General features: G+C 51.8%; 1 long non-coding RNA gene across 1 annotated transcript in view; it reads right to left on the bottom strand.

Annotated features, from left to right (window-relative positions):
• Positions 1-24,760, bottom strand: part of LOC146799252 (uncharacterized) — a 29,282-nt gene extending 4,522 nt beyond the window's left edge. The window contains exons 1-2 of the long non-coding RNA XR_014969252.1: positions 24,583-24,760; positions 1,097-1,288 (exon numbers count right to left, since the gene is read on the bottom strand). This is a non-coding gene — a long non-coding RNA (uncharacterized LOC146799252). The remainder of the gene's footprint in view (positions 1-1,096; positions 1,289-24,582) is intronic.
• Between the last annotated feature and the right edge of the window lie 2,516 nt (positions 24,761-27,276).

The raw sequence follows: 27,276 nt of genomic DNA, 5'->3' as shown, positions 1-27,276 counted from the left end.
AGACTCGCTAGAATTATGCATAGATTGGCCCGTTGCGCACAAGGCCGCGTTGGTGAGCATGCCGTGACAAACACACAATTTTACCTTTCGTTTCCCTTTTTTAAACTCTCAAGTTAGTTTCGGTTCGATAAATTCAAAAGCAAACGCAAGAAGGCTGGTTCCAAATTGTGACCACAAGTTCCACCAACGCGAATACTGGCCCCGAATACATCCGCTGCAGATGCCTGTAGGCAATGCGTGGCCAACTCTGCGTTTCATGGTTCCAGAGTCGTTAAAGGCTCGCTTTTTATCTTCACTTATAAACGTGACGTGCGGGTACAGTGAAGATGTTTGAATGAATGTACCTCTATCACATGCAGTTTTCTGAAATCTGAAAGTGGGATTACTATTATGCTACTGTGTCTAGATTATTGTCAACAGCTTTAAAACGCCCATATTCAAGCCTGGCGATAACTAACACACGAACTCACAGTATCTCTTTCTCTCACATTTGATTCCTGATGTATAGGGCGACAATGCCATCCAGTGGCCATCAGTGGAGCTCTCAAAGCACATCACGGTAAAAACAGCTGAATAACCAGAACCTGCCATACATAAAGTCGGTACCGGTTCACCAGGAACGCGTATAAGAATTGACGAGATACCCCAATATCCGACCCACGCACCCGGTTCGAAAAAAGGCTTAAAACATACTCACGCTCAGAATATGCCAGATCTCCTACACCGGACCCTAGAACTGTGCTGCACAGCGCTTCGGACTAGAGCACAGCCCCCCGTCTCTAGGCACTTCCGAATCTTTGAAGAAATGTGCAGTGAGGCACAGACTAAGCATGCGCTGGGATTTCAAACAGATGTGGATTAAAATGCAGCATTTTACCCATTTAACCAAACATCTCATATCCCTGATTCCGGACGGTCCTGCCCGCCTGCTACAGAGGATTTAAAATGACGACACAGAATTCACAACAGCAACTGCCCTATATGTTCGTCTGTACCCAGAGCTCTTGCATCAGCTGCCGCCTTTCGTGCCCCCCTAATGCCAGATCGCACACACAGCGAACGATCGCAGGAGGGGCGTGCCACCGCCTCCCATTACCTGTTAATTCCTAGCATGCTGCCGCCGCATCACTCGATCGCTTCCCCCCTCGTGCAGACGCCGAATTGCGAGATCGGACTCCCGGACCAGACGATGCCTCCTGGCGAGTCTTCGTGCTCCCGAAGCCGCTGCCTGCCGTCCAACGTGAATGCGATTCCCCGCCTGCTTCCGAAACTCGGACACGAACAGCACCTGCAGAACGAAAAACAAAGAAAATTTGCCGCCCTGCGCGCCAGGGCACGTCCGTGGTGGGGGAGCGTCCAGGGGACAAGGGGGTCACCTGGGCGCTCCCCGCCGCTTTATCCCCCCAGAGGCCCGCCCCCCCCCTCCCCTCTGACCCGGATGTCGATTAACGTCATCCGGGTCACGTAGGCAGCCAATCGGTGGTAGGGCGCGCCCCCAGTGAACACGCCCCACCACCGAGAGGTCCGGGGGAGGTCGCCGCACTGCCATGCAGGCGGAGGGGCCAAGGGCCCCCCCTTTCCATTTTCACTGCAGCCCCTTCTAAAACATGCTTCTCCTCCCACGAGCAAACGTGAATGAGCGCCCAGCCCGGAACCAACATCCCAGCTGCTAGAAGGTAAGGCATCGAAGATCTACACACCATGCCGATCATCTCTCGGTGCATCTAAATTAAAAGAGCTGCAATTCAATTCTGGTGCGTGTGCAGCATCTAGGATGGGGTTGTGTTATTATTGTTTTGAAAAGTTAGGCGAAGAAGGGGGGGAGAAAGCACAAACAACGGACAGCAGGAGGCTGAGAAGAAAAAACAGACAACTCGTGGCGAGGATGTGGAGACCATTTGGATGAATGAAGCAATGAAGAGGAGGCGCTTAGTGGATTAAAAACAACGAGGGTGGGGTGAGTTAAAAAGAATGGAGAGCCGGTGAGAGGTGGGTTAAGAGCAGCCTGCTGAGAGTACAGGAACCTAGCAGCTGCGCCCAGGCGGCATTTAAACACAGATCAGACAGACTGCAGGCAAATGCACTCTTTAGGAGTGTAAGGCTCAAATTAAATGAGTGTCCAAGGTGGCAACAACCTGAGGGAGCAGCGGCACAGGAGGTCAAGCTGCTGTCCTGGATACGAGGTCCGGGGGAGGAGGGGACCAGCAGGAGTGCTGTTAGGCCTGGGATCAGGTGAGCTACACAAATGGGGTGCAACCATTGCCCTGACAGCAAGGATAAGAAAGGACAAACAGCTGATTGAGAACCAGCTCTTAAAAGATGCTAGATGAAGCTGAACCTTAGACAAAGCCAGAACCTTCCTAGAAACAGCCTATAAAGTTTGCAATGATATGAGGCCAATTATAAAAGTTAAGGGTAAATACGGCAGAATATGCCTCACTATACATGAAGCAGACATTTTATGAAAAGGGCAATAAAGCAGATAGGCTTCTGGCACTAAAGTTCTGTGCACGAAGAGCTTAATCATTTATAACAAGACTAAAATACCCCTCTTTCTTCTTTTATCTTTTTTTTTTTTTTTTTTAAAGAAAGCTTTACACCGCGGAGCCCATTGATTGCAAGGAAAGAGAGCAATTCTTGAGGGCAATTGTTGAATAGGATGTACCGCTGAATTCTCCCCACCCCAGTGGAGCAAGGAGCTAGATAAGCCTATTAAGGTGCAAGAAGTTGCTGATGGATACATCTGCCAGTGGATTCCTCACCATGTGAATATCCCCTGCGCCAGCAACATTCAACATTTTTTCATAGCTCTCCACGCCGACGAGGACGACGTCACAGAAGCACGGCTCCGCATGCGGCTCCGCTGACATCACTGGATCCATAAGAGGACTTCGTCCGCGTGATGACGTCAGTTCCCTTTTTTCCGCGCCGTCGACGCTAACGGTTTTCTGGGACTCTCCGTAGCTTGTCTGGTTACTTTGTTTTTCTGGATTGTTTCTGGTCCTCTCTTGTTTCTTCCTGAAGATGTCATCAAGGAAGTCAGGGTTCAAGCCCTGTAGAGAGTGCGATAAACATATGTCCATCACGGATCCGCACGAAGATTGTGTCTGGTGCCTGTCGTCGGATCACGACGTCGAGGGGTGCTCTTGCTGCCGTAAGATGAACCCGAAGGCTTTAAAGGAGAGAGAGGCTAAGCTGTTCATCGCGAAGATGAGGAAGGAGAAGAGAGGTCGAAGGCGATCGAGGTCCAGGTCGGGTTCGAGGTCGGGTTCGAAGTCGACGTCGGGTCATGCTGCAAGATCAAAGAAGCATAAGAAGAAGAAGAGGCACAGCTCTCGACGCCGTTCAGATAAGGAGACGGCTCTGAAATCGACTTCGTCAGTTCCTCGGCGTCGTAAGGACTATGTTTCACCTTCTCAGTCGGCCTCAAATCCGTCTTCTCCTGTTTGTCTGACCTCACCTGCAGTTTCTTCGGAGTGTTCTCCAGCTCCGGCTCCTTCTCCTTCTCCGACGCCGACACATTCTCCGGCTCCAGTGGAAGAGGCTCCTTTACACCTGATGAGTCTTCGACTCCATTGGATCCACCGTCGGCGCCGATTGGCCCGAGTCCGGTAATGCCTCAGCCTGAGCCTTTATCGAGCTCTTACCCGCCTTTCCCTGGCCCGGGTCAAGACCCATCGCATTACTTGAATGCCATGTATGGGGTCTTTTCAAGAGCAATGTACCCATCTGGAGCACCTTCGGGGCCCATGGGTCAAATGGCCTTTAATTTGGGGGTTCCTCAGGCCTATGCTCAGGCTCCCTTTATGCCTTTCCTTCCAGCGGCGCAGTCCTGGCATTTCCCGGCGCCGAAGACGTCGACGCCGTTACCTTCATCTCCGGCTCCAGCTCGGCCTCGTTCGACTCCGGCTGTGCCTCCGGATCCGTGTTCGACACTCCGGTGCCGTCAGAGTCATGTGTGGCGCCGCCGACGCCGGTTCCCAGGATGAGATCCAGGCAGGAGGCGCAGAGGATTTTGGAAGAGCAGAGATATCAGGCAGAAGAAATGGAAGAGGGTGAACTTCAGGAGTCTGATGACTTTTTTGAAGAATTAAAGGAGGCAAGTGGCCTTGATATGTCCCCAGAATGGGAGCTTTCTCCTGCATCAGATGCTCCCTCTAAGGATGTGGTTCCTTACCACACAGTCATAAGGAAGGCGGCGGAGCTCTTAGACTTGCAGCTCCCAATGACTGAATTTAAATCCAACATCTTGACGGAGGTTCTTCATTCCCCCTCCACTGTGGTAGAACCTTTGCTTCCTTTTAATGATGCCGTCACTGACCCACTTATGGAGGTTTGGCGTAAGCCCTTTTCGGCTCCGGCAGTGTCTAAATCTGGTCCTATGAGGTACAGGGCAGCTCCAGGAGATCCGGACTTTCTAATATCCCATCCTTCTCCTGAGAGTCTGGTGGTTCAAGCTGCCTGTTCGAAAAAGTCTTCTGGAGCTTTTCCTCAAGTTCCTAGCGATAGGGAGTCTCAAAAGCTTGACCAGTCGGACAAGAAGGTGTTCTCCTCGGCAAGTATGGCCTTGAAGTCCACAAATGCCACCTGCCTTTTGGGCCGTTACATCCACGCCCTGATGGATTCTGCAAAACAGCTGGCTCCTAAATTATCAGAGGAGGACAGGCAGAATTTTAATGAGGTCTTGTCGGACACTCATGCAGCTGCACGACAGGTTATACAGAGTGGTTTGGACACTGCGGACTCTGTTGCCAGGATCATGGGCTCTTCGGTTGCCACAAGAAGAAGTGCTTGGCTTAAGTCGTCGGAGTTCTCTCCAGATGTGCAGGCAACACTTCTAGATCTACCATCTGATGGTTCTGGACTGTTTGGGAAGAAAGCAGATGCAGCATTGGAGAGGTTCAAGGACAGCAAAGCCACGGCTAAGTCTCTGGGCCTGCAGGCTCAGTCTAGAGGTTCCTCATTCAGAAGGTACAGAGGTTTTGGGAGGTCGTCCTTTCAGACCTACAGGCAGCCTCAGCAGCAGCAGCAGCAGCAGCAGCTGCAAAATACCCTGTATAAGACCTACAGGGGCAGGAACAAAGGTCGTCAGCCCTCCTCCTCCTCCTCCTCCTCTTCCTCCCTCCCTACCTCCTACCACTGCAAAGCAGCCCTAGATCCGCCATTCTGGATCATGTTGGTCCTGTGGGGGGTCGGCTTACCCATTTTCTGCAAGATTGGGAATCGGTCACTACAGACCTTTGAGTTCTAAATCTTGTGGAAAATGGGTATGCTCTTCCCTTTCGGGAATTTCCTCCAAATTACCCTCCTTGCCAAGCTGCTTGCTCGGAGGACCACATTCTTCTCCTGCAGGAGGAAGTCCTAACATTACTGAAAAAAGGTGCGATAGAGGTGGTTCCAGAGCGGGAAAGGGGTCAGGGATGCTACTCCCGGTATTTCCTGATACCCAACAAGGATGGTAGGCTACGTCCAATCCTGGATCTCAGGATCTTGAACCTTTTTCTGAAGCAGGAGAAGTTCAAGATGCTCACCCTTGCGCAGGTTTCTTCAAGCTCTGCAACAGGAGGTCTGGATGGTGTCAATTGACTTGCAGGATGCGTACTTTCATATTCCGATCCTGGAGTCGCACAGGAAGTATCTCCGTTTTACGGTAGAATCGCAACATTATCAGTTTGCGGTTCTCCCATTTGGTCTTACTACTGCACCTCGAGTCTTCACCAAGGTGATGGCAGTGGTGGCAGCCCATCTCAGAAGGTCGGGGATTCCAGTTTTCCCCTATCTGGACGACTGGCTGATCAAAGCGGAGTCACCAGAGAAGGTGCTTCATCATCTGCAGGTTACAACTCAACTGTTGTACAAATTGGGTTTCTCGATAAACGTGCCCAAATCTCACCTGGTGCCCTCTCAGCGCAACCTGTTCATAGGGGCGGTACTGGACACTACTGTGTGTCGAGCATTCCCACCTCCACAAAGGATTCTCGCCATACAGGAAATGATTCCCTTGTTTTACAATGGAGCGGTCGTTCCAGTCCTGAAGGTCCTTCGTCTGCTCGGTCTGTTTGCTTCCTGCATTCTGCTGGTCAACCATGCACGCTGGCACATGAGGGCGCTCCAGTGGTGCCTCCGCAGGCAGTGGTATCAGCACAACGGAGATCTCAGGGAGTCTGTGAGGATCTCCAGAGAAGCTGCAGCAGATCTGTCTTGGTGGAGCGTGGAGGGCAATCTGTCTCAAGGAAAGCCCTTCCTTCTACCTCCATCGGTGGCCACAGTGATAACGGATGCATCCACTTTAGGGTGGGGTGCGCATCTGGGGGATCTGGAGATCAAGGGTCTTTGGTCTCCAGAGGAAAGGTTGCTTCACATCAACCTTTTGGAATTGCGGACGATACGTTTGGCACTCAAGGCCTTCCTCCCTTCCCTTCGCGGTCAGTCGGTTCAAGTCCTGACGGACAACACTACTGCGATGTGGTATGTCAACAAGCAGGGAGGAGTGGGGTTGCATTGTAGAATTGTAGGAGTAGAACCAACTCCTGAGGCGGAAGCCGGGAGTAACGCTTGTTTTTAAAAACTGTATTTGCTTGCTTTTAATCAGTCTGGTGCTTCACTTGTCCCTGGACACCCCCCCTCCTCACCTGTTCGGCTCTCCCCGCGCACCCGATTGAAGCGCTGCTGCGGGTTGGAGAATCGTTTGCCGCCATTCCTGGGGAAGCCCACAGGCCACGCCCACTGCCGTGAGGCCACGCACCCCCCTCCCTTAAAAGAATGTGCCTCCCACGGCCGTGCAGCGGGCGCGCCGATGGCGCACCAAAGGCAAGCCCGTCTGCGCCCGTCCGCGGCGGGCCGGGGCTAGGGGCCACCCCCCCAACCCCTTCCCCCCCTTCACTGGAAATAAAGAGGCACTATAGCTCTGATTTTCTTTATTAATTGAGGAACATTGCAACAACTAAATGTTGCCAAGAGTTTCACCCCCTGGAGATCCCTCATCTGTGCTCTCATTGTAAGACAGAGCTCATTAGCCCTCCTCATAAAGATGAATTACAGGAATACCAAATGTTTCTCTTAAACTGCAGATCTCTACCTAAACATAGTTTGGAAATATCAATATTGTTGGGTGAGCACATGCCGGACATAGTCTTTCTGACTGAAACGTGGCTCACTCAGGACTCAGAGCCTGACCTGGTACAAGCTCTTATACTAGGCTACCAGATCGCCCGTTTGGACCACGTCCAGGGGAAAGGCGGGGGGCTTGCTATCATTTATAAAGACATCTATACTTGTCCCTGCCCTACGGAGTCCATTGCAGACTGTGAGAGCATGCACTTCGTCATCGAGTTTACCCCTAATAAAAGCTTCACTGGCATTCTCATCTACCGCCCCCCTGGAGCACTCAAACAGTTCCAGACAGGGCTACCTTCTGCTGTGGCCGAACTAATTACCTCAGCGGCAAATTTTACACTACTGGGCGACCTCAACATACACTTTGATAATACACAGGACAGCGTCGCCACAGAGATAACGGCCAGCTTAGCAGCAGTCGAACTAGAGCAGCTTGTTTCCTACCCCACGCACATAAAAGGCCACCTACTGGACTCTGTATTCAGTAACTGCACACAGTTAACAATTGGCACTATCAGTCGTCTTCCATGGACTGATCACTTTCTGATCCCACTCACCTGGACAACGCACAAATCCGTACCACCCTCCTACATCCCCCGCAGAATGAGGAATTGGTCCAAATTACGTATGGACGACTGGACCAACATTCTTACCAAAACTAGGCCTGTGCTCAACGGCGATCCCTCTAAAGGTAATAGTGAGTACGACAATTGGATCACGAATTCACTAGACTCTATATTACCTCCCTGCACTACCAGTTCAAAGAGACATCAGAAAACAGCGCCCTGGTACTCAGAAGAACTTAGAGACAAAAAGCGCATCTGTAAGAGGCTGGAAAGGAAGTGACGCTTGAGCTACGCTGTTACAGACAAATCCACTTACAGGGAGTCCATTGGAGCCTACAAATCGGCAATAAAACTGACACAATCAATTTATTACAATGACAAAATAATGTCGGCCAAATGTAAATTCAAAGAAATGTACCAAACGGTAAAAAGCCTAACTACGCTTCCACCCCCACCAATCGTTAACCCTAATGTACCCTCCCGATGTAATGATCTGGCTGATTTCTTCTTCCTCAAGGTAAATAAAATCTATACATCTTTTCTGGACATTGATTCGGACCCACTCTTCCAAGGCTATTATTCAGCAGCTGAAGTAGAGGAATCGCCTCACAACATTTTAGCCCACTTCCCACAGTTAGACGCAGTAACACTCGAGTCTCTGATGCATCAAATAAAATCTGTCTCCCCATGCGACCCTGCACCACCGAATACGCTAGTCTCGGCTAGCCAGGTGATTCTTCCCACATTACTGGAGTTACTGAACTCCTCGATAGCCACCAGTACAGTTCCACTAATTTGGAAACATGCCAGGGTTCGAGCACTCGTGAAGAAACCCAACCTCGATCCTGGCAACCTTAACAGATATCGCCCTATCTCACTGCTCCCTTGGGCAAGCAAAGTCCTCGAAAAACACATTAACACCTTTCTAACCAAGTTTTTCAAGAGCAACCATCTGCTTGACACCACCCAGACGGGCTTTCGTCCCAAACATGGTACGGAGACGGCTTTGGTGGCAGTTACAGGGGAAGCGAGGCGGATCCTAGATCAGGGGGGATCAGTGGCAGTGATCCTCCTTGACCTGAGCGCCGCCTTTGATACGGTGAATCATAAAATCCTCCTTCACCGCCTCCTGAGCTTAGGAATAACAGGAGAAGCCCTAGCCTGGCTCAAGTCTTTTCTAAAAGACCGCACCTTCCGAGTCTTTGAAGGAGCCTCAGTCTCCTCAAGCAAGCCTCTGGAATGTGGGGTACCGCAGGGCTCCTCATTAAGCCCCACGTTATTCAACGCATACATGAGACCATTGGCAGGGATTGTCCGTCCGCATGGCATTAAGATCGTCACTTATGCGGACGACACCCAGCTAGTGGTCTCCCTTGCGCATAAGAACAGTCAGCAAGCACAGACCAGCTTGATACCCTGTTTGGAGCAGGTAAAGAGCTGGATGACGAAGTCATGCTTAAAGCTCAATGGGGATAAAACCGAGCTTATGCTCCTCGGTCCATCGGCCCCCTCCACCTTAAAGCTACTGTGGCCCCCCAGCCTAGGTGCCCCCCCGCACCCAGAGATAACATAAAAAGTCTCGGAAAATGGCTAGATAAATCCCTAACATTCAATACACAAGTCACCAAACTATCAGCAACATGTTTCGGCCTCATCAGGATGATGAAAAAAATTCTCCCACTTTTACCTTTCGAGGCCAAACAGGTAGTCATCCAGGGCTTGATTCAGTCTCGTATTGACTTTAGCAACGCCCTGTATTTAGGGGCTCCTGAATACTGCCTGAACAAACTACAGCGGATCCAGAACTGTGCAGCCCGTACACTTCTTGGAATCCCCCGCAGAACCCCGATAGGGCCGGGATTAAAAACTTTGCACTGGCTTCCTGTTAGGGAAATAATTAAATTCAAGGCCATGTGCATCATCCACCAAGCCTTCTGGAAATCTGGCCCTGTAATTAACCATTCCCTGGTCACTCCCTACCATCCCATGAAAGAGCTTCGCTCCTCTCAAGCCTTCCTGGCCGCGGTCCCGCAGATAAGAAGATCCAGAGCAGGAGGTCGAACTTTCTCCTACAATGCATCCAAACTGTGGAACTCTCTCCCCCTACATTTAAGGTCCAATTCCAACCTACTAACCTTTTGTAAACAATTAAAAACCTTCCTTTTTAATTAAAAACAAACTTATTCCCTGTGATCAACTTCAGTAGAAGGTTCATTCTATTCCCTAGCGCCTGGACGCCTCAGGGCAGCTGTTCGCGCTTAACAAAAATTATTTTCATTTCATTCATTTCATTTCATTGTCTCTGCAGAGAGGCTCTGCGTCTCTGGTCCTGGGTTCAGGATCATCAGAGTTGTCTGATGGCAAATCATCTGGCCGGAGTTCTGAATGTGCGTGCAGACAGTCTCAGTCAGCAGTTCTCTGCCGACCACGAGTGGAGGCTCCATCCGGAGGTGGTTCATCACGTCTTTCAGACATGGGGAAATCCTCGGGTGGACCTGTTTGCCACTCTCGAGAATGCTCACTGCCCGTCATTCTGCAGTCTCCAGTATCCGATGCAGGGATCTTTGGGGGACGCGTTTCAGTTGAGATGGGACTCTCGTCTCCTTTACGCATTTCCTCCCATACCCTTGATTCCTCAGGTTCTAAGGAAGATTCGCCAAGACCGGGCCCAAGTCATATTGATCGCCCTGGATTGGCTGAGAAGGGTGTGGTATACAGATCTTCTCCATCTCTGCTCTTGCCCTCCGCTCCGTCTCCCTCTCAGGGCAGATCTCCTCTCGCAGTCGCAGGGGCAGGTTCTACACCCCCACCTCTGGAGCTTACACCTTCATGCCTGGAGATTGAACGGGGCAACCTGAATTCTTTTTCGCTCCCGCCTGACGTGGTAGACGTGATTTTGTCTGCCAGGCATCACTCCACCAAGTCTATCTATTCCTATAGGTGGTCCAAATTTGTCCTTTGGTGTGGGTAGAAGTCTATTGACCCTTTAAGGGCTCGTTTATCCAACATCCTTCAGTTTGCTCTCTCTCTAGCTCAGCAAGGCTTTGCTGTAGCTACTATGAAGGGTTATTTATCGGCTTTGTCAGCAGTCCTTTGCTTACCGGATCAGCCATCTTTGTTTAAATCACCTATTGTATTACGGTTCATTAAGGGCCTTACCAACAAATTTCCGCCCACTCCATTTATTGCGCCTCAATGGGACTTAAATCTTGTCTTAACTTACTTGATGGGTTCTCCCTTTGAACCCTTGCACAAGTGTCCCTTAAGGCTATTGTCTTTTAAAACAGTTTTTCTCATTGCCATTACCTTGGCAAGGAGGGTAAGTGAGCTTCAAGCTCTGAGTTCGAAACCCCCGTTCTTGACCATTCATGCTGAAAGAATGGTACTCCGGACCAGGGCTGCTTTTCTGCCTAAGGTGGTAACTCCTTTCCATCTGGGGCAGTCCATTACCCTTCCTACCTTCTATCCTCCCTGTTGGAAACAGCCCACTCCCACTCCGCAGGGTGGTGGTGGACTCCCCGAACACACTGTGGTAGCTTGGCTCGAGTGGTCAGGAAACAGGCACAGTGCTAAGCATACAATATACCCATACAATAACCATGCGTGCATCCGTTCCAAAAACGACTCTACACCGTAAAAATTATGAAAATATTCTTCTTTATCTTTTTCTCTTAGTTGCTGATTGGAAAAATAAATAAGACAATCACAATATACAAATTTAAATAGTGCAGGTCAAATAAATACTGGCTGTTTGATGAAATAAATAGGGGTGATCATAAATAACAGGGCATAAATACAAGTGCAATATATACAGACAATTAAATACTTTGAGGCAATAAATACTGTACCAATAAATATTGTACACCATCAAGTCCTGTGGACCTATAAATATAGTGCAGCAATAAATAGGTAAAAACTCAATAAATACAGTATCCCCAATAAATAATTAAAAGTATACAGCAACACTCATGTAATCAGATGACACTTCAATTCTTAAGGGCTGATATGGCCCAGGCACAGCTTGTAGGGTTGTGGAAGGCTTGAGGGGGGCTACTCCCTGGCTTTCTCTCTCCACACAACCTCTCTAGGTTAGTCCCAGTTCACCCCAGGCACAGTCAGGTGGGTTTCAGCACCTCCCTAGCCCCTTAGAGCAGTCTCTCAGGTCTCCACAGGGCCTTAGGCGCCCTCTACTCCACTTACTGCCCTTTTTCTGATGTTCCGACGCCGCTGGAGTCGTGTCGACGCCGTGAGGCGGTTCCGGTTCGGTCTCGGCGGCCTCGGCACAATGTCAGTTCTTTGACGACGCCGGCAGGCGGTTCCGGTCCGATGTCGGTGGCCTCGGTTCGATCTCGACCTCCGATTCGACGGCGTCGGGCAGTCTCTTCACGATGTCGACTTCGGGCGGCTCCGGTCCGATGGCGCTCTCGGCTCCGATGACGTCGGCCGGCCTGGCCTCGATGTCGACTTCCGGCGACTCCGGGGTGCGATCCTCACCCCCGACCTCCGGTGCTCCTCCTCACAGGCTCCGGGCGACTCCGGAGTGCGATCCTCACTCCCGACCTCCGGTGCTCCTCTACCTCGGTCTCCGACGACTCCGGAGGGCGGACTTCACTCCTCCGATGACGCCGCTCGCTCGACCTCGGTTCACTTCCTCCTCGACCTCTGGTATTCCTCACGACCTCTGTCGGCGCCCTCTCACGACCTCAGGCGGCTCCGGGTACGACGTCTGCTACTTCAGTCAGCGCCGCTTCTCCACCTCGGGCTCCAGGTCTTCAGGCTACTCGACGCCGGACTCCAGGGAAACCAGTTCTCAGGTCAGAATCTTGCTGTTTTCTTGGTTCTAAGGCCTGTTCCTGCTGTCCAGGTCCTTAGGATAAGTTTCTTCTGTCTTCTTCCCACACAGGGCTATAGGCTGGGATCCATCAGTAGGGACAAGTATCAAGGGTGGGTTTATGGACCCCACTCCAGGCACAAGTTTCCACCCCTGCTGCTTCACTCCTTCCTCCTTCACTGTTGTGCTCCTCTCTCTTCACCAGTCAGGTGCCAACTGCCAGCTCCAACTGCCAACTGCCTCTCTTATCCTCCCAACATTCTAAACGGTCTCCAACTGTCACAGAGTTCTGGAATCTCCTGGAATGTTCTGGAAGGTGCTGGTAGGTTCCAGTGGATGCTGGTGATGTCACAGGTGGCCACCATTTTGTGCTCCAGGCCCTCAGACAGAAGTTTCAGGGGTAGCTAAAATGGCTCCCTGAATCTGCAGCAACACGAAAAAGTCTGGTGGTTCCCAAAAAGGAAAAATTCAAACAGGGTTTGAGGCAAAAGTGGGACAAAATAAATAATGATGAGGAGGGACCACCCAAAGGGCTGACAGGTCTAACACGCGTCCCCCCCAGCTGAAAGTGGGGAGAGCTACCCAACCCCTTGGGAGTTCTCATCACTAAGGCGGAAATACCTTGAGAGACCGTCTGCATTGGCGTGGTCCACTCCAGGCCGATGTTCCACCTGAAAGTCCATCCCCTGTAGGGAAATAGACCACCTCAACAACTTGGGATTCTCCCCCTTCATCTGCATCAGCCAGCGAAGGGGTCTGTGGTCGGTCTGAACCAGGAAGTGCGAGCCAAACAGGTATGGCCGCAACTTCTTCAGAGCCCATACCACTGCAAAGGCTTCACGCTCTATTGCACTCCACTTCTGTTCCCTGGGAAGTAGTCTCCTGGATAGGAAGACCACGGGTTGATCCAGACCCTCTTCGTTGAGTTGCGATAACACTGCCCCAATGCCATGTTCTGATGCATCTGTCTGGACAATGAACTTCTTGGAAAAGTCTGGGGCCCTTAAGACCGGGGCCTCGCACATGGCTTTCTTCAATTTCTCAAAGGCTTGCTGACAAGCCTCCGTCCAGACTACCCGTCGAGGTTGTTTCTTGGACGTGAGCTCCGTGAGGGGGGCTACGATGGTACCGTACCCCTTCACGAAGCGGCGGTAATATCCCGTGAGGCCCAAAAATGCTCGGACCTCAGTCTGTGTCTTGGGGGGTTCCCAGGCCATGATGGCCTCGATCTTCGCCTGGAGGGGTTGCACCGTTCCCCTACCCACCAAGTGTCCAAGGTACACTACCGACCCCTGCCCGATCTGGCACTTGCTGGCCTTGATCGTCAATCCAGCTTGTCTCAGGGCCTGGAGAACAGCTTGCAGGTGACGCAAGTGATCCTCCCAGCTGTTACTGAAGACGGCTATGTCATCCAGATAAGCAGCAGAGAAACTCTCCATTCCGGTGAGGATCTGGTTTACCAGGCGCTGAAACGTGGCAGGTGCGTTCTTGAGCCCAAAGGGCATCACACAGAACTGGTAGTGGCCATTGGGCGTGGAGAAGGCTGACCTTTCCCTTGCTCCATCAGTCAAAGAGATCTGCCAGTACCCTGAAGTAAGGTCAAAGGTACTTAAATATTGGGCAGCTCCCAGCCGGTCAATCAATTCATCCGCCCTAGGGATCGGATGAGCATCAGTTTTTGTCACTGAATTCAGTCCCCGGTAGTCCACACAGAACCTCAGTTCTGGTTGGGCACCCGGTGGTGCAGCTTTCGGTACTAACACCACCGGACTGGACCAGGGGCTGCTAGAAGGTTCAATCACTCCTAGCTCCAGCATCTTAGTGACTTCACTATGAATGCTGGCCTTCACCTTGTCTGACATCCGGTAGATCTTGGACTTCACAGGTGGGCTGTCTCCTGTGTCCACGTCATGGACGCACAGGTGAGTCCTACCCGGGACAAGGGAGAACAACGCAGAGTACTGCCCCAGGGCCTGGCGACAGTCCTCCTGCTGTTCAGGAGTTAGAGATGGGGAGAGAATCACTCCCTCCACCGACCCATCCTTTTCCTGAGACGCAAACAGATCAGGGAGAGGCTCGCTTTCCACGTCCTCTCCTCCGTCAGTCACCATCATCAAGATGACTTCGGGCCTCTCGTGGTGGGGTTTGAGGCGGTTGGCATGCAGCACCCGCAGGGGCTGACGAGGGGTCTTCAGGTCCACCAAGTAGGTAGCCTTACCCTTCTTCTCCAACACCTCAAAGGGTCCTGACCAGCGATCCTGGAGGGCGCTAAGCTCTCCTGGTTCGATCACCCACACCTTCTGGCCAGGCTCCAACTCCACCGGGTGAGCGTTGTGGTCATACCACGCCTTCATCACTGCTTGGCTGGCTTCCAAGTTGTCAGAAGCTTGCTTCCACAACTTAGCCATTTGGCTCCGGAAGGCCAGCATGTAGCTCACCACATCCTGGGGGAGCTTTCTGGGAGTTCTTTCCCATCCGTCTTTCACCAGGTTAAGAGGTCCACGTACAGGGTGCCCATACAGAAGCTCGAAGGGGCTGAAGCCCACTCCCTTCTGTGGCACTTCCCTGTATGAAAAAAGTAAACAGGGTAGGAGGACGTCCCATTTCCTCCGCAGGCTTTCAGGCAGACTTCTGATCATGCCTTTCAAGGTTTTATTAAACCTCTCCACCAGACCATTGGTCTGGGGGTGGTAAGGAGTCGTGAACCGGTAGGTCACTCCACACTCCTTCCACATTGCCCGCATATACGCTGACATGAAGTTGGTCCCCCTGTCGGACACAACTTCCTTGGGAAAACCCACTCGGGTAAAGATTCCCATCAGGGCCCTTGCCACAACAGGTGCTGTTATGGTCCTCAGAGGTATTGCCTCTGGGTACCGTGTGGCATGATCCACCAGAACCAGGATAAACCTGTGACCAGCTGTAGTCGGAGGATCTAATGGACCCACAATGTCGATGCCCACCCTTTCAAAGGGGGTGCTAACGACAGGAAGTGGTTCCAGGGGAGCTTTCAGCTTCACCCCTGTTTTCCCACTGGCTTGGCAAGACACACATGTCCGGCAGTAGGTATCGGACGACACTTTCATCTGAGGCCAATAAAAGTGTGGGACAAGACGGGCGAAGGTCTTGTCTTGCCCCAGGTGTCCTGCCAATGGTATCTCGTGAGCCAACTCCAAAAGGAAGGCTCGATAACGTTGAGGAACTACCAAGGCTCGTGACGATCCATGTAGGGGTGCCTTGGGTTCACTGTAGAGGAGGCCATCCTCCCAGTAAACACTGTAGTTCCCTTCAACGTTCCCTGCTGCCTGGGCTTCGGCCTGTCGCCTCAGCCCCTCAAGGGTAGGGCACTCCCTCTGGCCCTGGCAGAACTCCTCCCTGGACGGGCCTCCCTCCACGTGCCACTCGGCCGGGATGGGTAGGTCCTCCAGGTTGGTAACGTCCCCCTCCGCAGACTCCTGGTCCACCACCTCCGGTGGCCTATCCGTCCTACGGGGTGGAGACGCCGAGGCAGGCTCCTCCTGTCCTCGGTTCTTCCCTTGACTGGCAGCTGGCTGGGCCTTTGTTCCAGGCTCCAGCCGGAATGAACTCCCTCTTCGGGTAGTCTCGGACCTTGTGCTAACACAGGCCCAGTCAGGTGTACCCAGCATCTCGGTGTGAGTCCGGTATTCCACCTCCTTCCAAGCGTTGTGCTCCATGTCATTGCCCAGCAGACAATCGACTGGCACGGCAGGGCTTACGGCAACTCGAAGTGAACCTGCAACCCCCCCCCATTCAAAGGGAACCTCGGCCACGGGATAGTGACCTGTTCTGCCGTCAGCCATCGCAGCTGGGTGGAGTACATCGGGAATTACCTGCTCTGGAGACACCAGCTGGCTACGCACCATAGTCATACTGGCTCCTGTGTCTCTCAGAGCCTCCCCTCTTTGGCCGTTGATGGTGATCCACTGCCCATACTTTGCGGTATTTGCGGGCACCTGGATCTTAGGAACCATCTCCCGTTCTCCCAGGGACACTAAAGTGACACCCGCCCACTCCCTTCCCTTAGTTAAGGGCATCTCCTCCCCGAGCACTACACTAGCTACTCCGGGGGGCTTTCCTCCAGTGGGAGGGGGTGATCGTTTCTGACACTTCGGATCTCCTTTATAGTGTCCAACGCTACCGCACTCATAGCAATGGACAACCCTTGGCTGCTGACTCTGGCCAGGATTAGGGTTTCTGGGTGGGTTAGCCTTAGAGGTGAATCCTGCTCCCTTCCCTTGGAAGTTATTTTGGGGGCCTTTGGAGAACTCCTTTTTCTTTTCCCCTCCCTCTTTCTTCTGGGGGGCGCCCTGTCCGGCCTTTTGAGTATCCCCTCCAGTCCCCCTTGTGGACACCCGGGTACTAGCCCAAATGTCCGCCTCCTCAGCAAGCTTCCGGGGGCTGGTCAGCTTGCTATCCACCAGGTGTTGCCGCAGTTCAGGGAAACATTTCTCGAGTAGGTGTTCCTTCAGTACTAGGTCGAACAACTCCTCGTAGTTCCTTACTTCACTGCCCTGAATCCAACCTTCCAGTGCCTTCTTTGCATAGTCCAGGAAGTCCACCCAATTCTGTGTGCCCAGCTTGTGACTACCCCTGAACTTCTGTCTGTACTTTTCAGGTGTTAGTCCAAACTTTCTGATGAGCGCCAGTTTCATGGTGGGGTAGTGGGTCTGCTCATCCTCTTCGAGGGCCAATAAAGCATCCCTACCAGCTGGAGGCATGTACCTATACAATCCTCCTCCCCAATACTTCACTGGAACCCCATGGGCCCTCAACGAGACCTCATAGGCTGCTAGCCACTTGGCGATGTCGTCACCCGCCCCATAGCTAGCTACTATGTCCTTTGGCAGGTAAGGTTTGGATTCCCTGGTGATTTCTTGGTCTTTGCTGCCACCATTAGGAACAGTTGGTGCCCCAATTCTTAAGATCTGAAGCTCTATCTCTTTCAGTCTTATCTCATGAGCCATCCTCTCTTTCTCCGTCTCATGAGCCAACCTCTGTTCCTCCTTCTCCTTCTCCAGCTTTGCTAAATCCCATGTGAGCTGTCTTTTCTCTCTCCGATCTGCTAACTCCACGCTGGATAAGCCCCCGCTAGAGACAGTGCTGCCCTTCCTAGAAAGTGTCCTGGGCCCTGCTGACAGGTTCCCCACCTCAGGTTGGTACATCTCAGCCCCCTCGGGGTCAGGCTCTCCATCCCTGTCTTCCTCCTCAGCCTTGCTTTCTCGGCGTGCCTCCCCCCAAGCCCTTAAGCTGGTTTGGAGTGCACCCTTCTTTGCTCCTGGGGGACAGTACACCCCCTCCCGCTGGCAAAACTCCCTGAGTTGGGCCACAGTGTACGTTTCTAGATTCTCTAGTACAAACTCCATCTTGCCCACTCAGGTTAGAGGACAGGTTTTGTGCAGTAACAATGTAGGGTGGTACTTTTAGTAATACCTCCTCCCACCACCAGAGTAAATTTGGAAAAAACAAAAACCCACAATTAGGAAGGCCGCTGTGAGAAAACTCCCGGTGTAGGCCTATGGACTACCCACAGTTATTGTTGAGTATATGTAGGCACAGCTCTATCCCACCGCTGAACACCAATTTATGTTGGAAACAGCCCACTCCCACTCCGCAGGGTGGTGGTGGACTCCCCGAACACACTGTGGTAGCTTGGCTCGAGTGGTCAGGAAACAGGCACAGTGCTAAGCATACAATATACCCATACAATAACCATGCGTGCATCCGTTCCAAAAACGACTCTACACCGTAAAAATTATGAAAATATTCTTCTTTATCTTTTTCTCTTAGTTGCTGATTGGAAAAATAAATAAGACAATCACAATATACAAATTTAAATAGTGCAGGTCAAATAAATACTGGCTGTTTGATGAAATAAATAGGGGTGATCATAAATAACAGGGCATAAATACAAGTGCAATATATACAGACAATTAAATACTTTGAGGCAATAAATACTGTACCAATAAATATTGTACACCATCAAGTCCTGTGGACCTATAAATATAGTGCAGCAATAAATAGGTAAAAACTCAATAAATACAGTATCCCCAATAAATAATTAAAAGTATACAGCAACACTCATGTAATCAGATGACACTTCAATTCTTAAGGGCTGATATGGCCCAGGCACAGCTTGTAGGGTTGTGGAAGGCTTGAGGGGGGCTACTCCCTGGCTTTCTCTCTCCACACAACCTCTCTAGGTTAGTCCCAGTTCACCCCAGGCACAGTCAGGTGGGTTTCAGCACCTCCCTAGCCCCTTAGAGCAGTCTCTCAGGTCTCCACAGGGCCTTAGGCGCCCTCTACTCCACTTACTGCCCTTTTTCTGATGTTCCGACGCCGCTGGAGTCGTGTCGACGCCGTGAGGCGGTTCCGGTTCGGTCTCGGCGGCCTCGGCACAATGTCAGTTCTTTGACGACGCCGGCAGGCGGTTCCGGTCCGATGTCGGTGGCCTCGGTTCGATCTCGACCTCCGATTCGACGGCGTCGGGCAGTCTCTTCACGATGTCGACTTCGGGCGGCTCCGGTCCGATGGCGCTCTCGGCTCCGATGACGTCGGCCGGCCTGGCCTCGATGTCGACTTCCGGCGACTCCGGGGTGCGATCCTCACCCCCGACCTCCGGTGCTCCTCCTCACAGGCTCCGGGCGACTCCGGAGTGCGATCCTCACTCCCGACCTCCGGTGCTCCTCTACCTCGGTCTCCGACGACTCCGGAGGGCGGACTTCACTCCTCCGATGACGCCGCTCGCTCGACCTCGGTTCACTTCCTCCTCGACCTCTGGTATTCCTCACGACCTCTGTCGGCGCCCTCTCACGACCTCAGGCGGCTCCGGGTACGACGTCTGCTACTTCAGTCAGCGCCGCTTCTCCACCTCGGGCTCCAGGTCTTCAGGCTACTCGACGCCGGACTCCAGGGAAACCAGTTCTCAGGTCAGAATCTTGCTGTTTTCTTGGTTCTAAGGCCTGTTCCTGCTGTCCAGGTCCTTAGGATAAGTTTCTTCTGTCTTCTTCCCACACAGGGCTATAGGCTGGGATCCATCAGTAGGGACAAGTATCAAGGGTGGGTTTATGGACCCCACTCCAGGCACAAGTTTCCACCCCTGCTGCTTCACTCCTTCCTCCTTCACTGTTGTGCTCCTCTCTCTTCACCAGTCAGGTGCCAACTGCCAGCTCCAACTGCCAACTGCCTCTCTTATCCTCCCAACATTCTAAACGGTCTCCAACTGTCACAGAGTTCTGGAATCTCCTGGAATGTTCTGGAAGGTGCTGGTAGGTTCCAGTGGATGCTGGTGATGTCACAGGTGGCCACCATTTTGTGCTCCAGGCCCTCAGACAGAAGTTTCAGGGGTAGCTAAAATGGCTCCCTGAATCTGCAGCAACACGAAAAAGTCTGGTGGTTCCCAAAAAGGAAAAATTCAAACAGGGTTTGAGGCAAAAGTGGGACAAAATAAATAATGATGAGGAGGGACCACCCAAAGGGCTGACAGGTCTAACACTCCCCCTCACCCTTCCAAGGAGGAGGAGCGGCTTCACCGCTTGGACCCTAAAAGGGCGGTGAGTTTTTACCTCGATAGAACTAAAGACTTTCGAGTGGATGACCAGCTCTTCATGGGCTTCATTGGCTGCAGGAAAGGCAGAGCGGTGCACAAGCACACCCTTTCCATATGGATTATCTTGTGCATTAAGATCGGTTACTCTTTGGCCGGTAAGGAACCTCCAGAGGGTATAAGAGCTCATTCTACCAGGGCAAAGTCTTCTACATCTGCCTTATCTAGAGGTGTACCTGTGGAGGACATTTGTAGAGCGGCAACTTGGGCCTCCCGCCACACCTTTGCGAAGCATTACTGCTTAGATACCGAGGTGAGGAGGGACGGACACTTTGCTCATTCCGTCCTTCAGGACCATTTGGTATAGAAGGGTGGACACCCTCCTCCGGGAGTGGGTACTGCTGTGGGAATCTATTCACAAGGTGAGGAATCCACTGGCAGATGTATCCATCAGAAGAACAAGTTACTTACCTTCGGTAACGCTTTTTCTGGTGGATACAGTATCTGCCTGTGGATTCCTCACTGACCCACCCGCCTCCCCGTTGTCCACCCTTGTATACCTACAATAGTGATAATGTGACAAATGTATCTGTTATTGTCAAAGGAAGTGTGTTATTTCTTTTGCTTTCCTGCATTGACTTCACACTGTGTGTGTTGGTTTGAATACTATGTACTGTGTATACTGTATATATATTGTTGTCGGTCCGTCCGTGTGCCTCGAAGGCATGGAAAAAAAGGGCGGAACTGACGTCATCACGCCAACGAGGTCCTCTTATGGATCCAGTGACGTCAGCGGAGCCGCGCTTCTGTGACGTCGTCCTCGTCGGCGTGGAGAGCTACGAAAAAATTCCGAATGTTGCTGGTGCAGGGGATATTCACAAGGTGAGGAATCCACAGGCAGATACTGTATCCACCAGAAAAAGCGTTACCGAAGGTAAGTAACTTGTTCATTAGCAGCTATAATATCAATGCAAACAAACAAAGCAGTGGACCCGGATGAGCTCACAGTTTTCTTCTACAAGGAAGTTGTGGGCCTGCTCGCCAGTACATTGACCACCCTGTTCAACTCCTCAAAAAACTAGGGGGTCAGGGGCATGGCCAAGATGGCGAGTGGGTAAGACGTGTGGTTCTCGTCTCCCTGCTCCTGTTCGCCCTTCTCTGGCTCCTACAACACTGCAAATCCCCCGAAACGCTCCGAGCCTCATTTATGAAAAGTGACGCATCGCTGCGTGAAAACAGCGATGCGTCACTTTTTATTGCGCCCTCCTTGCGACACCTATGATGCATCATTTTTACAGTATGATGCATCATGTCACAAAGAGTTACAGATACATCAGTTTTCTGACGTATCTGTAGGCACAAAAATGACGCATTGCTGGAGTGTGTCACAAAAGTGACGCAACTTCAGCAACGGGTCATTTCACATGGGCAAGTCCCATTTCTAATGTAACTGCATCAGTCTTATGCCTGCTGTAAGGCAGGCGTAAGATATTGACGCATTTGCGCCCTAGAAGTGGCACAGTGAAATCTCATAGATTTCACTGCGTGACTTCTACAAGGCTTACTTGCGTCGAAACGCCCTGCCTTCATACATTATACCTAGCGCAGGTATAATTTGGCGCAGGGGTTCATAAAGTGACGCATCTACCTAGATGCGTCACTTTGTAAATATGACGCAACATGGTGCATTTTTTTACGCCACTGGTGCGTCACAAAAAAGTGACGCACCGGCAGCGCAAAAGTAACACAAGGGTTCATAAATAAGCCCCTCAACTTTTGAGTAACGAGAGCTCCGGAGCTGATGGTGCTCCGGTGAGACTGGAGTTTGTGCACCGGTGACCACTGACGAGCGAGCAAGGCCAGAGAAGCGGAGCCGGCCCGCTGCGAGAAAATGGCGGCGGCTCCTGGTGGAGCAATCGAGGCCTGATCGTAGAGGAGGCATCCCTGTAAGTGAGACCAGGAACCCAGGGTATCGAGACCCGGCACCTATCTGTGGGCGGCTGCGGCATCCGAGCTGCCGGAGCACCGGAGGAGACGTTTCCAGGAACGGAGCCCGGAGGTGAAGGGGAAGAGGTCCGGGAGACAGACAGGGCCCCGACTGAGAAGTGCACGCACGGCTCCAGAGGCTCCAGCGGCACTGCCACCGAGAAGTGGTACGTCTCTGTGGGGGGGAAAAGCTACCGAGGAGTTGGGGCGCCACCACAGCTGCAGCAGCATGATGGCCAGCACGCTCGTCTGGCAGGGACCAGGGGAGTGAATGAGGGAGGAAAATACAAGGCCCCGTGAGCCATTGGCCAGTGCATCTGGAGAGAGGGGAGATCGGGCGATCCCTCTCAGGGACACATACGCAGCGGCGCGAGAAAGTGGGAGAGAGCAGCGGTGATCCTGCCCTACCTCCGAGCGTCCCAGGTAATTGTTCAGGCAGCGGCACCAGATGGTGCTGAAGACGACGCTCGGATCCCTAAAGACTGTAGCTGTAATGGCGGCCTGAGAGGCACCGCCATTAGCTAAAGACTGTAGCTGTAATGGCGGTATGAGAGGCACCAGCATCAGCTGACCAGAAAGGGAGTAAACACCCACGGAGTAGAAAGCAGCAAAGGCCAGAGTGAGGGGAGTGTCTGGAGCCCCCCTGCATCAGGGCTGGGGAGAAGCAAAAGTGAAGCGGACCGGTTTAGCACGACACTCCCTGGGACGCCATAGGAGGACTTGACCAGAATAGGCCGAGAGGAGCTGGCCCGTGAGAAGGGGTGTCCAGATTCCAAGAGGTGTGAGGACGGTCAACCGGGACCGGCGGCCAGGCATGACGAAAGAGCCCCTGGCAGCCAGAGAAGTACGAAGCGTCAGACCCAAGTGAGACTTTAGCGTGGGAACGAGGAGGAGACCAAGAGGGACTGTCAATTAGAGGGCACGGATCTGGAGGTGCATATGCCACAGGGTACCTCGATAGCATAACGACAAGAACTGAATGGGGTAGACGTCGGAGTAGGAACGGCTTGGAACAGTCATCATGTCCTCGTTGAGAGGAAAGAAAAAGCGGACCCTCAAAGAAATGCTGATCATAACCCCGCAGGCCAGCGGAGGAGAGAGCAGAGGATCTCCAACCGCGCAACTAGGGCACAAAGCTGAGGGAGCGAAGCCGCTGTCACCTGCGCCTTTCTAGAGATGCTGTTCCGTACCTTCAGGGAGGATTTTCAAACTTTAAAGAGCGAAATTGCAACAGATGTCAAAGAAATCAGATGGTACGTGGAGGCAGTGGGGGAGCGAGTGGCAAGTATCGAAGAGCACAAGCAGGACAGGGATGAGGAAGTGGAGCAGCTTCAACAAGAGGTGATATGACTACGGGCACAGCAGAACGATCTTCAGGCGCACACAGAGGACCTTGAGACTAGTTCTAGACGGAACAACATATGGGTTGAGGGAGTTCCATCTGGGAAAGAGGGCTCGGACATTGTTCAATACCTGCAGGGGCTGTTCCGGAACATATTGGGGGTCCCACCAGACTTTGATATCAGGATAGACTGGGCACATAGAGTGGGTTTGCGAAGAAAGGTACCAGCACCTCCACCGGACATCTTGGCCTACTTCCCAGACTTCCCCCTCAAAGAACGTATACTACGAGAAGCAAGGGCGAAGCAACCACTCGAATATCAAGATCATCCAGTGGCCTTACACCAGGACCTGGCATTTATAACCTTACAAAAAAGACGAGAGTTTCGAATGGCGACAACGTTCCTTCGGGACCAGGGAGTGGCGTACTCCTGGGGCCATCCCTTCCAGCTGATCTTCAAGTGGCAAGGGAAACTCTATCAAATCAAATCGTTGCAAGAAGCTTGCAGAGTGCTAGGCCTAGAGCAACCGACCGAGGAGGAAGCAGACAACACTGGCCGCAAATACCCCCGGGAGCGATGGCAGAGAGTCCGGGGAAGGCATCTCACAGAACATGTGCTGAAACCAGACCCTACGACCATGGCACAGGAGAGGAAAACGGTTCTCGAGACTTTACTCAAAGACACATCTTCTCAGGAGGACTCCTGAATTCTTAGGGGATAACTAATGCTGACAATTTAAGCGGAGCTGTGGGGGGAGCGGTAGTTGGGAGCGGGGAGACCATGGGGCTTGTGCCACATTATGCACCTCTTAGTTCTTCTTCCCAAGGGCACGCGAGGGCGAAATGCGGGCTCTGGACAATGTGGGGATTTTGGGGGGATTTCAGTTGGGGTTAGGGAGGGGAGGGGGGAACTGGTATATTGAATGTTGGTGTTGCGGGAGCGGAGACTGTTTTGGAGGGGACAGGCACAGTGGCGGGAGGGGGCGACACGGATGGAATGAGGGCTCACGAGTCCAGGAGAACAATAGGTCCACCATAATCTCATACCATGTCGTACTCCACAGTGAAAGTTGTTACCCTAAACGTTAAGGGCCTTAATATTCCCATCAAGCAGAAATCCATTCTTTCATATTTAGAGAACGCGGGGGCAGATATGTAGCTCCTCCAGGAGACTCACCTCCTTTCAAAAGACTGGTGCCGGATGAGGTCACGATCCTAACTTCCTCCATCAATTTTTCTCCTCTACTCCGGGGGCTAAGATAGCTGAAGTCTAAGGAAGACTCTTGGTCCACACATTTCAGGTTGGGGGGCACTCCCTAGCGATAGGATCGATATTGTCAGGCTCCGTAAACCGGTAAAGCACTGACTGCCCGTTTATGATGCTAGCAAGCAGGCAGTCCCGTCAGGGAAGAAACTACACTTCCCAGCGTCCCTTGTGAGAGCACACTCCACGTGACTCCGATGCTGTTTTGGACCCGGATATAGGTACGGCAGACGCTCAGAAGGCTGCCGATTATTCAGGATTTCCCTTTGATCACCGAAGCATCCCGATCCTGTTCCTGAGGCGGTAAGGGTGCCCACGCACCTCGTTTTCGTTCCCTGGTCTGAAATTCTTGTTTCATTGAACGCTCGAGAACCGGAGTTCCCAGTGCTTCGTTTGGCCCCCATTTCTCTGCTAAGAATACACAGCGCTTTCGGCTGTTTAAGCAGAGGGATCTCTGGGCAACTGTTGACTCGTGCTCATACTGAAGAAGCTGGTCCTTGGAAGGCCAGCGTATTGCTACTTTGTTGGTGGAATCACATTTTTTTCGGCGATTCTTTGCAAAGCGGCATTTGTGTGTCTTTGATATTTCTTATCTCTTTGGTGGGTCATTCCCTGTTGGCGAGACCAGGGTCCCCTGGCTTCTCATGCAGGGAATGAATTCTTTTTCTTTTGGAGTATCTTCCTGGGAGTGTGTGTAAATACTTTGGTTTCATCCACCAGTTCAGTGGATCTATGAACCTTGCTTGTCTCTCCTAGACTCTCCGAGGCTCACTTTCAGTTGGCTAAACGATCTTTGTACTCCATTACTTGGAGCACTAAGTTCTTACATGCTATTAGCACTGTTCACCTCTTCGGTGGAGGTTTTCATATCTGTTTTGTTTTGAATATCATTTTCCTAGGAGAGAGAGAATACTGAGGGTATTAGGAAGTTCCTGTCTTGCTTTTGGAGGTATCCCATACATGAGCAGGGTAGGTGATGTATCCCTAATACTCCCATCCCAGAGAACTTGGTGAGGTTTGTGGAATATTGATGGATGTTTATTTTTCCTTTTGTTTGTTGATGCAGTGATTCATGTGGATGCCGGCACAATACCCTCTCCTCTCTTCTGGTAGAAGCCTTTCTTTGTTTTCTTTACAGGTAGAGGGTTATTGTGATTTACTAGAGATACCTCATAGAGCGTTTACTTGTTTTCTCCTTGTGTTACACAGCATGGAGTATTGATGATGTTTAGTCTATGTCATCCGTAGGTCTCCCTCCTTGCTGTTCCTACCCTTTCCTTCCCTCGCTTGACTATCCCACTAGTCCGTGTGTACTCATATTCCGGACTTGGGGCAGTCGAGAGGTGGACCCCTGTTAAGCATCAGCACAGTCTCGAGGATTCTGGAAGGCGGTACCTGACAGATATATGCTCCCAACTCAGGGCAACGAAATTCCTGAAAGCGGCACTATCTGTGGTCTTGGGCACACAGGAGCGAAGTATCCTTGTGGAAGGGGATCTCAATCTCGTCATGGATGTGACTAAAGACCGGTCGAGTAGCTGCTTCAATCAATCGGGAGAGCTGTCCAGAGATGGGAAGGAATGGCTTCAATCCAGGGGGTTGGTCGATTTGTGGCGAGCGGCACATCCACAAGCCTCTCAGTTTTCATTCTACTCCCCTACACACGTTACATATGCACGTCTGGATCACTTGATAGGCATGACAGAAATAAATGCAATGGTGGGAGAGGTGGACATTACACCGGCAGCACTTTCTGACCATGACGCAGTGCTGGTCTCCCTTCGATTGCCTCCGGTACGGAGACAGCCAGGATGTTGGTGACTTAGGGAAAGCATGCTTTACAAAGAGGCAGTGACCCGATAGATACATAAATGCATTAAGGACTACCTGGCGTTGAACGACTCCCTGACATCTCTTTGCCCACTTTATGGGGAGCCCTGAAAGCGGTAGTAGGGGGGGAACTGATAGCCATCTCCGCTGCAGAGAACAGAGAGTGCAGGGAAAAGAGAGAACATCTCACAGCACACATTTTGGAGCAGGAGCGGGTTCACAGTCGGACAGGGGCAACTAGGGTCTGGCGACAGTTGAAAGCGGCTAGAGCACATTTGGCGGGGCTAGATCTCAACAGAGCTGAATACGCAGTGCTACGTCTCAAACACTCCTATTATGTTGGAGGAAATAAGACAGGGCACATGCTGGCGAGTAAACTTAGCACCCGAACCCAGCAGATGAGAGTCCAATCAATTGCGAACGGCGAGGTAGTCACTGAGGATGATGAGATAGCGAAAACATTAGGGACATTTATGCAGATCTCTACAGAAGGGAGATCACCCCAGGACCACCAGCAACAACATACTTACAAGGGGCACACACGTCTTCGATAGCTGGGGATCAAAGGGAACTGTTAGATGCCCCAATCCAGATAGAAGAAGTTATAGGAGCGATATCACGCCTCAAGCTTTTGAAATCACCGGGACCGGACGGCTTCTCGGCGGGTTTCTACAAATCCTTTTGCCATGTCTTAGCCCCAATCCTGATGAGGCTATTTAACTAATTGACGTGGCTGGGGTCGATTCCTTCTGATATACTGGTGGCATCCATAGTAGT

This window comes from Triturus cristatus, chromosome 9, assembly GCF_964204655.1.
Source record: "Triturus cristatus chromosome 9, aTriCri1.1, whole genome shotgun sequence".
NCBI classification, from domain to species: Eukaryota; Metazoa; Chordata; class Amphibia; order Caudata; family Salamandridae; genus Triturus; species Triturus cristatus.
The sequence above is the reverse complement of the archived record's forward strand: the minus strand, read 5'-3'. Positions and strand labels throughout refer to the sequence as shown.